The 10,292-nt window shown below is 43.9% G+C and overlaps 1 long non-coding RNA gene across 1 annotated transcript; it reads left to right on the forward strand.

Moving 5' to 3' along the window:
* Nucleotides 1-1,453: 1,453 nt before the first annotated feature.
* LOC131506850 (uncharacterized) lies at nt 1,454-6,984 on the forward strand. The gene is made up of 2 exons (XR_009259184.1): nt 1,454-1,543; nt 6,954-6,984. It is a non-coding gene; the product is annotated as an uncharacterized LOC131506850 (long non-coding RNA).
* Nucleotides 6,985-10,292: the final 3,308 nt, after the last annotated feature.

Consider the following 10,292-nt stretch of genomic DNA (forward strand, 5'->3'; position numbering starts at 1 on the left):
TCAAACCCCATTTTTATTCTTGCAATGTTTCCAGTCTTTGAACTACTGTCGTTTAACAGGGAGAAGGAAGAGACTCCATTATACAAGCATATCGGCTTACTTGATCTAAACCAAACACCGCTGAACAAAAATGTTGGTTGAAGCCTAGCAAATAACTACTAATCCGGTAACGAGAATTTAGCCATACGCAAGTGCTGCTGTTGCAAATCATCACCAAATTCGAAGTTAAGATGAACTCAATAAAAGGTTGTTTTTTTTTTTTTCTCCTTTTCAATTCGCAGGAATACTAAAAGTAGAGTTGGTATCATGGCCTATAGCAATTTTAAGATTTTAATTGAAATGACAGTAACATACATACAAACACACAGAACACTCAACAACATTAGTAATGATGACAGTGTGCTATTAATGCTGCTTTTTATATGGTGCTGGTGGTGTTTATTACAGTGTGCGCTTCAGAGCAGTGTTTCTCATACTGCAGGTTGCCAACCATTAGTGACTCATGAAATCAGCACCGTGGGATTTTGATCAGTATTTTTTTTTTAATTTTTTTTTTTAACGTTTATTTATTGTTGAGAGACAGAGAGAGCCTGAGCAATGGAAGAGCCAAGAGACCGGAAACACAGAATCCGAAGCAGGCTCCAGGCTCTGAGCTGTCAGCGCAGAGCCCAACGCGGGGCTCAAAGCCGCAAACCGAGAGATCATGACCTGAGCCAAAGTCAGACGCTTAACCGACTGAGCCACCCAGGCGCCCCTGGTCAGTACTTTTTTTTTTTTTACAGGAAATGGGAAAGACTAAAAAATATCAGAAGTCTGTAAGAATAAATAGTCTCTCATAAATCTTTTTTCTCCCCCATTTATGTGTTGTATGTATGTACTGGGTCACAATGTAAAATGTATTTCTTATCGTGGACTACATTAAAAAGGAGCTTGAAAGCTGTGGTTTTAGAAAAATCCTTGTTGCTCTAGGCAGGTTCCCATCAGTACTATGCTTTTTGACTGGGGGGTGCAAAGCTAAAGCCCCTGCTGCCCCTGCTGATGCTCTACGCTGAGCTAGAGTGGGTATTTTTTTAAATTTTTTTTTAACGTTTATTTATTTTTGAGACAGAGAGAGACAGAGCATGAATGGGGGAGGGTCACAGAGAGAGGGAGACACAGAATCTGAAACAGGCTCCAGGCTCTGAGCTGTCGGCACAGAGCCCGACGCGGGGCTCAAACTCACAGACCGTGAGATCGTGACCTGAGCTGAAGTCAGACGCTTAACCAACCAAGCCACCCAGGCGCCCCTAGAGTGGGTATTTATCACCCTTGCAGATTCCACGCTGAGCATGACCCACAATGCAAATAAGATTGGGAAGTGGGTGCTCAGTTTTGTTTGTTTTTTAATTAAGACAATTTTATTTTATTTTATTTTATTTTATTTTATTTTATTTTATTTTATTTTATTTTATTTTATAAGTAATCTCTAAGCCCAACCGGTCTGGGACAACCAGGCAGATCAAGAGTCACATGCTCTACCGACTAAGCCAGCCAGGCACCCCAGGTATCCAATCTTAAAATCTCAACGTGGTTCTTTCCTGATTGTGAAGACTATACCAGATAAGAGGTGGAGGCAGGCTTCAGGCCCCAGGGAGAAGATAGGCAGGAAAGGATCACGTGGAGCCCCAGGCCTCAGAGAGGAATGGTAGCAGGAGGAAGGTTACCATAGGGATCTTGAAGCAAAGACCTAAGCACAAGCCTGCTTATTCAAACTAGGTGTGGGAGGACCGTCTGTCTCTCCCAAAGGGTGGGAGGAGGGGTGGCTGGAGTCGTGTGTTTTGGAAAAGAGACTCATCTTTTTTCCTTTAATTTTTTAAATGTTTTGATTTATTTTTGAGACAGAGAGAGACAGAGCATGAGCAGGGGAGGGGCAGAGAGAGAGGGAGACACAGAACCGGAGGCAGGCTCCAGGCTCCGAGCCATCAGCACAGAGTCCGACACGGGGCTCGAACTCACAGACCGTGAGATCATGACCTGAGCTGAGGTCAGACACCCAACCGACTGAGCCATCCAGGGTCCCCAAAGAGACTCATTATCTTAACAAGAGCAGGTAGAATAACCTTCAACCCTGAGAAGCAAGTTAGGAGCTCAGTGATTGATGTTGGGGGTTAGGAATGCTTTTGTCCCTCCTCCTCTCTGTCCCAGCGTTGCAGAGGAGCAGATACTATTACTGTTTTAGGGCACTGATTAAACCATATTTACTACAGGCCAGGTCATTTTGTGTTTAAAGGTAATGGCTCCCTTTGGCTCTTTCTCCTATTTCCTGGTAAGTGGACCTACTGGGTACAGCCTGCCCTAAGGGATGGCAACCCTTAATTGGTTTAAGCCATTAAACCATTAAGCCCTTAATGGCAACCATTTAAGGGTTGACATCCCTTTCTCACTTCAAATACTAGGACCAGTTAGCTGAGCTGAGACTCACTTGGGTGTGGCCTTCCCTTTCTCTCTTCATCTGGTCATGGCTTTGGGTTCCTCCATCACTGTGGTCAGCCACAGGGAGAAGAGATGTTGTTTTGGACTTTGGGAGAGATGGACCTACCACAGGCCCCATTTAGCTTGACTACAGCTCTGCGCTGAGATGTATGCTGTTTTCGCCCCTAGTAATCCTCCAGGCACTGTTTTCCATGTTTTGTTGTTCCAGAAACATCTAATTCCCTATAGCAGTTGTTCTCAAACTTAACGTGCATCAAGTCGCCTGGGGAGCTTTTTAAACCACAGTCTGCAGGGTTCCACACCTAGTTTTGATTTACCAGGTCTGGGGTGGGGCTTGAGGACTAGCCTAACAAGTTCCCAAGCGATCCTGCTGCTGCTGTCCCAGGACCAACCTTGAGAACCGTTTTGCTCCATAAAATTCTGAGAAGGGTGTGGAATAGGAAGGTGACTTACGGGGAAAGATAAAAGCACTCCAGTCATCTTTGCAGCGAGGATTCAGGGTACAATCTAGGTTCTGAGAATGAAATGCAGTCACATAGGATCGAAAGGCAAAAAAGAGCACACTCCCTTCCTTTAGCTTTGTGGGTGCCTAAGAGGGCTCTGGAAGGCACGAGTATGGGCAGTGGCTGCATTCCAAGGTTCACTGTTTAGTCACCAGCTTTGTGGTGAGGGGGGCTCTGACGGCAGCCCCCGACTCTACTCCTCCAACCCTTCCACTTGATTAACTTCTTTAAATCCCTCTGAGTTTGAAAGATCTAGAGTGTCTTCTGTTTCCTGTGTTAAACCCTGACTGAGCCAGGGAACAAAGCTATGTGGGTGCTTTGTACCTGAGGTCTGGATTAGTGTGGGCAGACGGTGGCTGGCAGAGACCCTGTGGGTGGTGAGATGACTGTCCTTAGCTGGGGGAAATTTGGGAGTGGTGAGCCTGATCCCAGAGAACCTGCCTGCTATCAAGAGGGGAGTGTGCTGAACGGCTCTCATCTTGTTCTGCCTGTCTCACAACATAGCCTCACTTCTGCTGGTTCCTGTTCTGATTTTCACAGCAAAGCAGGAAAGACAGGAATTTTGGGAGAGTTCAGGCAAAAAATTTATACTAGGGCTCAGTGACTCTGTCCGGTCAATTTTGATGCTTGATTGTGTACTGTCCTGTACTGTGCTCTAACTTCTGGGCATTCACTCCATGATGAGGTTATAACCTGTTGAAGGCAAGGTAATGAATTTTCAGTTTCTGACCTGAGAGTAAATGCTGAGTTACTTGGGCAAATCTGCTTCACCCGGTGTGATCTGGGAGCTGAGTGGACATTGCAAATTTCTGCTGCAGCACAGAGAATGGGACCGTCCCCTCTGTCCACCTTGCTGGCTAAAACCCCACCTTAGGGCCCTGAACCTGCAGATATTATTCAGGAGCTGATTCTGTGACTCATCAGTTCTTCCTGAGCAGAGACAAGAGCGAATATATATCACTTAACTAAATTCTATCCAGAAGGAGTTGAATGCTCTGGTAACTGTGTCATTGTTCACAAATGCATGGTACCTCTCTCTGCAGGAGGCACACACATCCCCACTCTGTGGCGCACAGCTGTGGTCATGAGACTGGCCCTGGTCAATGAAGTAGGCGTGGAAATGACTGTCTTTGGTCCTTAGTCCCTCTAACCACATTCAGCAATGATGCAGATACATACATCTATCTAGTGGCTCCAGATAGAGGCGGGGGCCCCAGAGTAAAGAGTGTGGAGCAGGGCTGTAGGAATCCAGAATGGACATGTTGCTAAAACTTCTGTTTTTATATTAATTCTGTACTGGTTAATTTTCTTCCATGAAGTGGTTGAGATTCTAGAGGCCTAGTGAATCACACCTCTCATCCTAGCCTGAGTTTGGTCCCAAAGGGCTGGACTGGGCATGCCCAGGTCCTTCTTCCAAATGTACCAATCAAATTGCCCCTCCACCTTCACAGGGGCGAGAGGGGGGCAGGGCATTACTCCAAAGGAGGTCCTACCCTCAGAAAACTTTAGGCAAGGGAAATAGAGGTTTCTGAAGAGACTTTGTAGAATTATATTGCTCTATGCATCTAAAAGATTTTGTCAGAAATAGAAATATTAGGAGAGGCCATAAATAAGTTAACTTTTGTCTCATTTTTATTCTTGCATCTATGAAGGCCTGGGGGAAACATTCATGTGACAGATCAAGGGCATTGAAATAAAAGTTTAGGCAATGGTAATCCTAATGGTTACATTAAATAAAGGTAACGCATTAGCACATAGCTGCAATCGGGAAGCTACTCTATAGTAAATGAGACCCAAGGCCTGAACGTTAATATGGCGGACTTTCTGCCAAGACGTGCCTCGCTCCAAGGGCCTGGCCCACTGTTAATTGATGGCCTGTGGCTCCCAGCACAGTGCTCTGCTCTGGCTGCTGGCACTGAGGGACAAGGGGTTGTTTTGAAACCCAGTTTCTATTTTTTTTTTTTTTAATCTTTCTTTTTTTTTTTTTTAATTTTTTTAACGTTTATTTATTTTTGAGACAGAGAGAGACAGAGTATGAACAGGGGAGGGGCAGAGAGAGAGGGAGACACAGAATCTGAAATGGGCTCCAGGCTCTGAGCTGTCAGCACAGAGCCCGACGCGGGGCTTGAACTCACGGACCGCGAGATCATGACCTGAGCCGAAGTCGGATGCTCAACTGACTGAGCCACCCAGGCGCCCCAAACCCAGTTTCTTAATGAAGCAGATCCCAACCCTGAAATGTGCAAGAAAATAATCTGAAAGTGTGATGAAAAACTGGTCTATTGAAAAGTCAGTGACCTTTCCAGTGTTGATTTTAAGATAATAGATTTGTTTTATTTGACACTTTGGTAAATGATACAATAAAACATAAAAAGGTCAAAGAAATTACCCAGTGTGTTTCATGTCCTGCAGCCTGGCGTATCTACACTATATGCTTGCAAATAACAATTATTATTAGCGAAATTTTGTTGCAAATTTTGGCTTGGACTGTTTTGGAGTGCCAGACTTTTAGGCGCAATCCCAGAATTGGCAAGATTTGAGGGATTTTTTTTTTTTTTTTTTTTTACTGATTTAATAGCATTTTTCTTTATTGTCTCCATAATCACCTGCTTTATGAACTGTGGCAAGAGCTGATGTTGCAACTGGTTAATTTTCTTAGAACCCAAATGCATTTATATTTTTCCATCTTTTGATTTCCATCATTTCTGGGAATTGTTAGCCGATGGAATAAAAAGAGAATACATTATAAACAATTCAAAACACCAAAAACAAAATTCCTTGGACCTTTTACAGATACCACACATGCAAATAAATGTGGCTTTGCATTCCAATGGCATTCGAGTGGGGATTACATTTTCCTCATTAACCTCTTTGTTAACCAAACAGTATTGCTTTTCAAGCCTGTTTTATAGAAATCAAGTTTGACATTTTAAATTGATTCACACTGACTCGGTTCAAGTGAAGAGGTAGAATGTCTTCTTTTGATCCTGGTCATTTGGGCAATCCTGGTTGAATTGCACCAAAGTAGCCTACTGGTTTAGGATGAAACCGGGAGATTGGATTGCTTGCAAAACCAAAACATGAGAGGTACTAAGTGTGCTTTGTGCTGCATTTCCAAGGAAAGAGGGAGAAGAAGCAAGAGTGTTGTGCACCTGAGATCTGAACGTGCCCGCTTTCCTATGGCAAACGGTTTCTAAAAAGAACGTACTTATTTCTAATTGAAAGAATACTTGATCTGTTTTCCATCAGTCATAACCCGTAATTCCTCTGCTAATATGTGGACCTTAATGTGAAGCAGTGGGAATCTTCTCTTTTCTCGAGGAGAGCCGACAGAGTTGCTCAGAACGATTGCACAATTTTTGTAGGAGGAGAAATGTAACTTGAGTATTTTTAAAGCTGCTGTAAACAGTCCTGCACGAAGCTGCAGTTTTTGCAGTGTGTATTGTTTTCGGTGTTGGTATTTGGCAGTGGATGATGAAATATTTGTGTGTTTATAGGTCTGTCTAGCTAAGTAAGATGAAAAGAGACCTTAAAGTAACTCTCAGCCTGAGTTAAACCTACCAATTTTGGGAAATCCCGTATCGGTTGTGTTCGCTGTGCCCTTAGCTCCGTCTTGTTTTGGCAGGCGTTCTCTTTCATTCCACCATCGTCTCATGCATTGTTTTTAAACTCCCGTAATCCCAGCTCAAGATGGCATGAGTTAGAGTCGGGGAGAGGACAAACACTAGTTTTCTTAGTGTCCACGGTTTCAAAGCACGCCCTTTCGTGTCACTCCACACCATTTTCTGCATGTGCTTTCTTTAGAACGTGGAAGAACACGTTATCGAGAGTTTGTCCGATGAAAGCAAATTGCCAGACATTTGCAAAACTGAATTATTGACAGAATGCGTGTGATTCCGCGAGGGCCTGCTTGATTGAAAGCAGCCGCAGTGTTTCAACATGAGAATGTGGCGTATCCTTTCTGTTCTCTGTTTTTAGATTGCTATAGAGCACACCTCTGGACCTCCGCCGTCCCCAGATAGCAGTTTCTACACAGCTAACTCAGAACAGACTAGAGCTAGCGCTTTGGGACACTGGATGCCTCTCATGCCCCAAGCGAACATTGGGGACAGTCGCATCCTCGCGTTCTCCCAGGGGCGTCTCTAATTCCCAGGAGGCTGAATGCCTGCAGCCCACCAGGCCTACCCACCAAGCTGCACAAGCCCAACCCAGCTTGGGCTGTGGTTGCTGAGACACAGCCCTGCCCTCAGTAGGCCCTTTGAAGAGATGCGTATTCAAGTCCTGCAGCTTCGGGGTTGATGTGTCGCTCACCCTCAGAGGCCCCAGTTTGGCTGACATTCAGCCTACCTCTGAGAACGACCCCTAAAATCGGCTCTGCCACTAACCAGAAGCAAGGCCGTTTCTATGGTGAAAGAACCATCGCCTCACGGAAAATTGCCTTTGCAATTTTGCAAAATTGCATTTTGCATTGATAATAACTACCAATGAGAGTTTAAGATTTTTTTCAGAAGCCCAAATGTGTGGTGCGTGTGATGTGTGGTAAGAGTTTCGAAGATCGAATGTATTTGACATCTCAATTGCCTTTTGACGAGTGGAGAATGGGCATCCTGAAAACTGACCGAAGAAGGAGAAACCATTTGGCTTCATTTTCTCATTTTAAATATACTTCCTTTGTCAAATGACTCCCTTAACGAATAAGGGAAACCATCGAGGGCAATGTAGTTCATCTTTATTTGGAATTTCAGAAAAGCTAATGTCCCTAATGTCTTCTGAACTTTTCAAAGGACCTTTTGCTGTCTAGTTTCGTCTTTTTTTTTTTTAATTTTTATTCATTTTATGTGTTTTTTTTTTAAGAGAGTGTGTGTGCAAGATGGGGGGAGGGGCAGAGGGACAGAAATTGAGAGAGAGAGAGAGAGAGAGAGAGAGAGAGAGAGAGAGAGAATCCCAAGCAAGGTCCTCACACAGTGCAGGGTCACAGCTTGGGGCTGGATCCCACTACTGTAAGATCATGACCTGAGCTGAAATCCAGAGGCGCTCAACCGACTGAGCCACCCAGGCGCCCGTGGCCTCATCTTGTTTAAAGATGTTAGAGCTGTGTTGAGGTTGATATCAACAATCAGAAAGTAATATCATGGTTCTGGTTGTCATTATCCTGTTTAGACACGCTAGAACTAGATTGCCTGTGTTAAAACTTAATGGACTAGAGAAGCATCCAGAATCTTAATGATGGGGGCTTCCACTCTCCAGGCATCTGCCAGATGTCTCAATTTCTAAACTCACAACATCTGATAAATCCATGATTTGCCTCACTTAGTGTTCTCAGCCCTGGCTGCACATTAGAATAATCCCAGAATTAAAATTGGTTTTTTTGATAGGGAGGCTCCACCCATTCTAATTTAGTTAAAGCAGAATTTCTCAGGGTAGGTCCCCAGACTTCTTTTTTAAGTACCCCCAAATGATTTGAATGTGCAGCCAGGTTGAGAATCACTAACCCGCACGATAATTTCATCTTTCAGAAGGCAGAGGAAGTGATGAGGATTAACACCCTGCTTCTAATTCTGGCCGACTCAGAGGCCCTGTGTGGAAAATCAGAAGTGACAGGAATCCTGGAAGAGGGCCACCTGGCCATCAGAAAATTCCAGAGGGATGTGGTCACTGCCAGACACACACTTGGTTAGTGGGAGTTTTAAAATATCTCAGGAAATTATAAAAGCGGGACTTTGATCCCCACACCCCACCACCCTCCCATCTGAGACTCCAAAAAGAACAGGGGAGAGTCCTCAAAATAAAATTCGGATGCTACTATTGTAAATGGTCATAGACGGTGGGCGGGGTTGGGGGGAGGGGGAGGAAGAAGAAGAAAAGAAAAAGGAAAAGGAAGGAGGTAGCCAGAAAGATTTAGTGTGTTCCTGCAGGAAGGAACTTTCCTGCTGAAAGCGGATGTATTTTTAGACGGTATATGTAAAATGTGAAAGATGATCTAGAAAAACAAGCATGGGTATAAAAACTCTGTCACGAATATGTGAGAAAGGAAAAGAGTCGGAAAGATTAAATCCAGAAGGAGGCTAACATCCTAGATGACGAAGAGGGCTGTTTGAAACAAATGCAAGGAAGTGTAGAATCCCTGCAGGGCTGTGATCGCTTCAGGTGGAGGTTGTGTCAGCGGCGAAAATACAAGGTGGCCACACCCTCAGACGCCATTTTATTCTTTAGACGAGAACGTGTGGGAGGAAGTTTGGTAAGAAGGAATTGAAAAATAAGATCACTGAGCAAATGCTAGCTGTCCTAAATAAGCTCAAGCACTGGAAATAACAGACCAGAACATTAATAGAATTTTCAAATGAAATTGCTTTAATCTTTAAAAACTAGGGAGAATGAAAGAGGAACCGTGAACTATAGACTCAAAGACCTGCTGGTTCTTCAGTTCAAAAATTCTAGAATTTACTTTTAAATGCAGTTTGAATGTAAGACTTGCCAAGTTAAATCCTACCTGTGACATAGTTCATGAAGAGACTGGAGACAGGAAACATAAAAATTTGTTTGTTTGTTTGTTTAGTCATCTTTACACCCATTGTGGGGCTCGAACTCACGACCCCAAGAATAAGAGTCCCATGTTTTTCCAACTGACCCAGCCAGGTGCCCCAGGAATCATAAAATTTTACATAATTCAAATTCAGAAGTTTACAACCTTTGAGAATTAGATAAATGCACTTTAGAAATGGTTAGTATGGTATAACACACTATCCCAAAACTTAATGGCTTAAAATAGCTACTGTTAATTTGTTCAGACACAATTCGTTTCTGTGTCCATCTGGGTGGTTCTCCTGCTGGTTTTGTCTGGGATCACTCAGGTAGCTTCGGTCACGTATAGCTTAACTCAGGATAGACGGTCCCAGATTGCCTTAGTCACACGTTTGGTGGTTGTTGCTGGCTGTCAGCTGAACCACGTGTCTCCAGCAGGAGAGCAGGCTCTGATTTACATAGTAAGGGCAGCATTGCAAGACAACCCAAGCAGAAGCTGCAAGATCAAGGCTCCGAAGTCACATAACATCACTTCTGTCTGGTTCTAATCGGTCAGAGCGAGTCACGGGGCCACCTAAGATCAGTGGTCAGGGAAATGGAAAATACCTTTGAGTGAGAGGTGCCGAAACTCATATACCCAGTCTACCATACCCCTCCTCAAAAAAATGCGTCTATACTAATGCTTCTCCATGCTTCTGTACATCAATATTTTAGTTTCAGGGGATCCATGGATCCTTCCAATCCAAGTTAAGAGACTTTATTCTAACCATGGCATATTTAAATGAGGAAATTAAA

Source organism: Neofelis nebulosa, chromosome 3 (assembly GCF_028018385.1).
Source record: "Neofelis nebulosa isolate mNeoNeb1 chromosome 3, mNeoNeb1.pri, whole genome shotgun sequence".
Taxonomy (NCBI): domain Eukaryota; kingdom Metazoa; phylum Chordata; class Mammalia; order Carnivora; family Felidae; genus Neofelis; species Neofelis nebulosa.